Source organism: Notolepis coatsorum, assembly GCF_963971535.1.
Source record: "Notolepis coatsorum genome assembly, chromosome: 20".
Classification (NCBI taxonomy): domain Eukaryota; kingdom Metazoa; phylum Chordata; class Actinopteri; order Aulopiformes; family Paralepididae; genus Notolepis; species Notolepis coatsorum.
Window position 1 is genome coordinate 74982885 of NC_140184.1, and position 7133 is coordinate 74990017.

The 7133-nt window shown below is 44.8% G+C and overlaps 1 pseudogene across 1 annotated transcript in view; it reads right to left on the reverse strand.

Annotated features, from left to right (window-relative positions):
• The window catches only part of LOC311247335 (synaptotagmin-9-like), a 216319-nt pseudogene that overhangs the window by 138522 nt on the left and 70664 nt on the right, over positions 1 to 7133 (reverse strand). The window contains exon 3 of the transcript in view: positions 6126 to 6681. The product of the transcript in view is annotated as a synaptotagmin-9-like (transcript). The remainder of the gene's footprint in view (positions 1 to 6125; positions 6682 to 7133) is intronic.

The window sequence follows — 7133 nt, forward strand, 5'->3', positions numbered from 1 at the left end:
GAGGGAGAGGGAGAGAGGACTAATAGGGATGAGACATGGTTCACTGTATTATATGACCCTCGTTATCTCTCTCCCACACAGGTGGTGGGCTGTGGTTCTGGTCGCCTGCAGGCAGCAGCACCATGGGTTCATTAACTCAGACAGGGGGTCCGTAGCCTGAAGGGCTGTGGCTCCAGTGAGGGGAGAATGATTCTGCACAGCAGAGAGGTGAGAGCGCTCCCCTCCACAAGCTGCACGGGTCGGAAGGTGACTCAGTACACACTTATTTTTTCTCTAATGAATCATGCCTGAAGTTATCAATTTTCAAAGTACAATCCGTGCAGCCACCACACCATCATAGGGCTGGGGGCGATATGGCCTAAATATGATACCACGATATTTTCGGACCTTTCGGCGATACACGATACACATCACGATGTTTTTCCTTTTTTCCCCCAACAATTCATTATGAGGCTTACCAAGACAGTATTTTTGAGTTTGCAAGCCAACATGAACTCCTTCTCTGCCATGCAGTAGCCTCATCCTTAGCAGCTGACGCCAGCACTGTAAACGGTGGGAGTCGCTCACATTGTTTGCAGGGCTATAAATATTTAAATATTATAGCTATATATGCAATACTATAGCCCATTTGACATCGGGTATCTATCGTTCAAGATGTGAAAAAGGAATATTTTTTCCTTCCATACATTGTCGTTTTATACCGTGGTGAATATAAGTATGGTTTTAGAGTGGTCTAGGATAATTCCTGGAAGGCTAGTAATAGGCCGCGACGCATATTATACTTAATCCATTGGCATTTCGTCCCTATACACGCTGCAATAAAAAATTCAAATGCATATGATCGGTATTATGTTCCATCATGCATGCATGAAAGCGGGGGGGGGGGGGGTAGTTTATGATTAATTGATTGTCAATAACGGCATTCGTTAGTGCAACAGCATACGTTGATCAGAGCGATGGCTATGAGACCAATGGACAATCAAGCTGAAATTAACGTTAGATTGCTCTTACCTGTGGCCGATGAGACTGCAAAAAGAATATTCCAGTTATTTGATTGCCATCTGCTAGATCTTATGTCGATTTGGCCCACGCCATAACCCCCAAAAGCATAATGATTCTGGCGTCCCGAAGGCGATTCAATGCGATCAAGTGTATATCTTGATCCACGTTACAAGAAAACTCCGCCCGGAAGACTTTCAGTGACGCACAGAGTCACACTTCCTTCAGAAAGTAAGTGCAACATCGGCCGCATACCACCAGGTGGCAGTATCGGACCGTTGCGATCTCAGACACAGTGCCACACATTTCCACAGCACAGCAGGATGAATTATGAATGGAAATAGCGAATGAAAGAAATAACGATCATAATAACGTATATATACGTGGTTGCCGTTCAATGATTGGCGGGGTAACACGTATTAAATCGTTGTTGGTGTCCATTGAGTTAAAGACAAAATACCCATGCATTTAGCATTTTTATATTATATATTAGATTTAGATGATTGGATTATTAGATTATATATATATATATATATATATATATATATATATATATATATATATATATATATATATATATAGTTAGCGTCGTCTGTTTTGGCTGTGGTTTTAAAACACTCGAGGTAGTACGGCTACTGCGCAACTTAATGCTTTCGGCATATTGGTAGTGTCTCCTCCCGTTGCCCCGACTTTAGCTTTACTAAGTTTGCACAGAATGATGCTTTGACTCACGTCTGTTCGCGTGTAGCCGAACCAGGTCCATATCACTGATGTAGAACCCTTTTTTGGAATAAATTCTATGCTAGAGTCCTCGCTTTAGTTTTCGCCTTGGTCACACATCTTGTGGCACAGAGCCGCCGCCTGTGTGTCTCTGCCTAGGTGTGTGTGCTTGTGTGCGTGTCGATGACATGATTTGGGCGAGTGTGTGTGTGACTGACTTTTTTTCTGTGAGAGGGAGAGGCGAGAGGGAGAGGAAAGCATTTAGCACTGCGCTTGTAAGTCTCATCTCAGCCGCGGCAGCCTCTAACGTGAGGGCAAAACATCACGATACGTGATACGTTTAAAAAGTGTATCGTTAACACTTTAATCGCCATGGGTTAAATTCATAATTTACCATCCCTCGCCAGCTCTATTTGTCTATGGAGAAGTTCCCCTTCTTTGCAGGGCTATAACTTTAAATTCTATTGCTAAATTGACATTACTATGGCCCATTCAATGTCCTATATGTATTGTTCAGGGAGTAGCAACGTAAAACTTTTTCATTCACATATTCATACTAAAATATGGTCTAAAGTATAAGTATGTTTTTATCGTTTTCTGCAGCGTTCTTCAGAACGTGATTTATAGCCCTAAATGCATTATATTGATGATCAAATACAGTTTGGTAGGAATCTGTGCAAGATAAAAAATGTCAACTGGACGTGGTTCTAGAAGTTTCTATGCATCATCTGATGATGACCGGATGGGCGAGGGGGCGTTTATAATTCCGTGGGCAGCGTTAGATGATTCATCCAGAGTGGGTCATATGTTCATCAGATCAGTTAGTATAGAAGACGTTAGAAAATAACGCTGAATCTTACCGTGGCTTCATCGCGCCGCTGGCAGATGAGCGTGGAACAGAATTTGTTCTATTATGGGATGGAGAAATGCCCGATCCATTTCCAGGTTGTATAATAGTATATACGTCCAAATCATGTTGTTTTTTCGAGTTATTTGCACCGATCGATGTTCACTGTGTCAATACGGAGTCTCTCTAACGATAGCGAGTGCCCGGACCACATATGGATGAGCACTACCTGTTCAAAGGTTAATTTCCGGCTGGCGATCTGCCAATCGGCCACCAGATGGCGCTCTTGAACCGCTAGAGAGTTGAGTGGAACTTTGCAGTGTGTCTCAGGGCTCCGGAAAGGAAATATGATTTCGATGACAGATTTTTGAAATATTGACATCAAAGACGAGTTACGGCGTCTTCGGCAGAATGAGCATGGCTAGGAATGACGTGTAAACTCGTTCACGCCGATCATAGTGTTAATGAACTGTACCCAATATTTATATAATATCGTCATATCGCCCAGCCATACACCATCACCAACACACCATCACCAACACCAACACACCATCACCAACACCAACACACCAACACACCAACACACCATCACCATCACCAACACCAACACACCATCACCAACACCAACACACCAACACACCAACACACCATCACCAACACCAACACACCAACACACCATCACCAACACCAACACACCAACACACCAACACACCATCACCAACACCAACACACCAACACACCATCACCAACACCAACACACCATCACCAACACCAACACACCAACACACCATCACCATCACCAACACCAACACACCATCACCAACACCAACACACCAACACACCAACACACCATCACCAACACCAACACACCATCACCATCACCAACACACCAACACACCATCACCAACACACCAACACACCATCACCAACACCAACACACCATCACCATCACCAACACACCAACACACCATCACCAACACCAACACACCAACACACCATCACCAACACCAACACACCATCACCATCACCAACACCAACACACCAACACACCATCACCAACACCAACACACCAACACACCAACACCAACACACCAACACACCAACACACCAACACACCAACACACCATCACCAACACCAACACACCAACACACCAACACCAACACACCAACACACCATCACCAACACCAACACACCAACACCAACACACCAACACACCAACACACCATCACCAACACCAGCACACCAACACACCAACACCAACACACCAACACACCATCACCAACACACCAACACACCATCACCAACACCAACACACCAACACACCAACACACCAACACACCATCACCAACACCAACACACCAACACACCAACACACCAACACCAACACACCAACACACCAACACACCATCGGTTTACTGCAGTTCTTCTGGAATGTATCACACCTCTGAGATGAGGCACAGTGGAAAATATAAATATGGATTTCACTTTTGTTCGGAAAAGTGACTATAGCTCGACTGAGAAAGTGCCGATCAACTTGGGGTTGGTCTCTCCGTGTTCAGGAGACTCGTGTATATGTCTCCAGCGCCCCCACAGCCGTAGCTACAACCACTTACGCAAAGGCTCTAATCAACATTCATTTGTTTTATCCCCACGCGCTCTCTCACATGAGCTGAAAATACCTACCAGCCCCAGAACATCCAGGATACGTGGGACGTGTGTGAAGAGGCTACGGCAGCCTATACAGTTTTCATCGAATGAGCAACACATGGGTGTAATACGGCATTACATCTGGTTTCTAATGACAATTTAGCATAATTTAGGTGTACTAATAAAGAAAATATGAGTTTTAGTTTCTGTCTAATTTGATACAAAGTATGGCTTATTCCATCTTATTAGTGTACCAAAATGTGTCTACTATAGCATTGTATAGCGGTTTCTAATTACAGCATAATTTAGCTGTAGTGTGTCTAATTAGGGCATAATTGACGCCTGAATTTCCCCCAAGGGGTTCAATAAAGGCATATCTTATCTAATATTGTCTTAATTGTGTTTGTTTACTGTCTAAAAATTAAATGTATAGTTTGTTGGTTTCATTTAATACAAAGCAAGGCTTATTCCATCTAATTAGCTCTAGTTATTGTCTAATTTAATACAAAGTAGCTATAAGGCCTATTACGTCTTATTAGTGTACCGTGAAATAAAGTGGGACCGAAATATCATAGTATACAAGTTCTATTTTTGGGTGGATTTTCCCTCGACGTTAAAATGTGCCGATAAGCACGTCTAAGTAAAGTAATGGCAGAGGTGTAAAGTACTTGTACTTTGTTACAATACTTAAGTACTGTTTTGGGGGATTTGTACTTTACTCAAGTATTATTAGGTTTGTATACTTGTACTTTTACTCAATTACATTTCAGAGAAAAAAACTTAATTCTTACTCCTTACATTTAAAATGCAGACCTACAAAGTACAAAGTACAAATCTCGCAGGTACAACAATTTTAATTAGTTTAATTTAATTTGTTTCTCTGGCCGAACTAACCCACTGTCATAGTCACAGCACGAGCGTACTTCACTCCCCCTCCTTTTCCCCTCACAACATCCACCACGCACCCCTCTTCATCCTCCCTTCCATCCACCACGCACTCCTCCTCATCCTCCCTTCCACCACGGAAGCCTCACGCCCTTATATGGCCAGCATCCCTTCACCTCCCGTCACTCAGCCCAGCTGCACTTCATCCCCCTGATTCACACGCTGTCAGGCACCTCACTCCTCACAGCTGTATCCCATCCCCCGTTGATGAGGACCCTACTTCTACCGGACGACGCTGACCAGAAGTCGTCGTGGTGTTAGTATCACTACCTAGGACCCCCGTTCCAGTGCACCTTCCTGCCTGGACGTCCCGTACTACACAAGAGGTGCTCTTGCTCTCTCTCCAGACACAGACCTGTGTCCTCTGCCCGACAGCTGCACTGGGAGTGCACCTGTCCCCACCCCCCCAAGAACATTCTAACCCCTGTCTGTTGCACATTCCTGATGTAATACTTGTCTGCTCTGGAAATACCATTAAAACCCCTTGAAACGCTCCATTCTCCTCTCCTGTGTTCAGCGATTGGGCTGTGCTCAGAAACCACTTCTCACACCCACAATGGAAAATGAACCCGCCCATACCCATGCTGATTGGTCCTTGTGCAAGACTAGAAAGCGGGGATCTTTGATTAAACACCTGCTATCAGAAGAATAGACAGTCAGAAAAAAAGTTTTTACTTTTACTTTTTAGTACTTAAATACATTTAAAAGTAGAAACTTTTTTACTTTTAATCAAGTGTGTTTTTAGACAGATACTCTAACTTTTACTTTAGTACGATTTTGAAACGGTACCCATACTTTCACGTAAGTATAATTTCTGGGTACTTCTTACACCCGGCATGATATATATTCAGCACCGACTCACAGAAGAAACATACTGGATCTCCCTGCATGATATATATTCAGCACCGACTCACAGAGGAAACATACTGGATCTCCCTGCATGATATATATTCAGCACCGACTCACCGAGGAAACGTACTGGATCTCCCGGCAGAGCTTGGTCTCTCGGGGGAAGTCCACCAGATCCAGGAAGTTATCCACCACCACCTGGCCGATGATGTCGTGACGCGAGAAGCGGTCAAAGTCGTAGACGCTGAAGTGCAGCTTGCGCGCGGGCAGCTCGGAGTACGCCACGGGGAACAGGAAGACCTCGTCGAACACGGGGCTCAGCGTCTTGCGGTGCACCTTGGTCTGGTGCTTGGTCTTACGCTCCGGCAGCAGGTAGATCTTCACGTAGGGGTCCGAGGTGCCGGAGAAATCCTTGGCCGGAAGGTTCTCGGCCTTGTGGACCTTCACGATCAGCTGCTCCTGGTCGCAGTCGAACCTGAGGATGAAGTGGAGCCGCCCGCAGGCCCCGCCCCTGCGCCCCGGCTCCTCGCCCTCCAGGGAGCGCTGTTTGTAGAGCTCGGGCTTGATGCGGCCCAGGCCCAGACCGAGGCCCGTCAGGGAGTCCTGCCGCTGGAACTGGGCCATGTTGAAGTCGGGGTTGGACAGGTTCATCTGTCTGCGGATGGACCCGGGTCTGTGCGGTGGATGAGAAACAACAAACACCCACGCCGCCATGCACACGCATTGATGAGCCAGCACATGTTACAACATACTAGTGGTACTTAGAACTACGGGCGGCAGTTTGTTATGTCAGCAAAATGTGTAGTTGGACAACATAACTAGTGTTCATGTAAATGTACATAGTAGTTTGTAGACCAAACATATAACCACTAGTCATTTATAAAAGGACAAAGATATGAGGAAGAAGAAGAAGAAGAAGAAGAAGAAGAAGAAGAAGAAGAAGAAGAAGAAGAAGAAGAAGAAGAAGAAGAAGAAGAAGAAGAAGAAGAAGAAGAAGAAGAAGAAGAAGAAGAAGAAGAAGAAGAAGAAGAAGAGTAGAAGAAGATTAGAAGAAGAAGAAGAAGGAGAAGAAGAAGGAGAAGAAGGAGAAGAAGGAGAAGAAGGAGAAGGAGAAGAAGAAGAAGA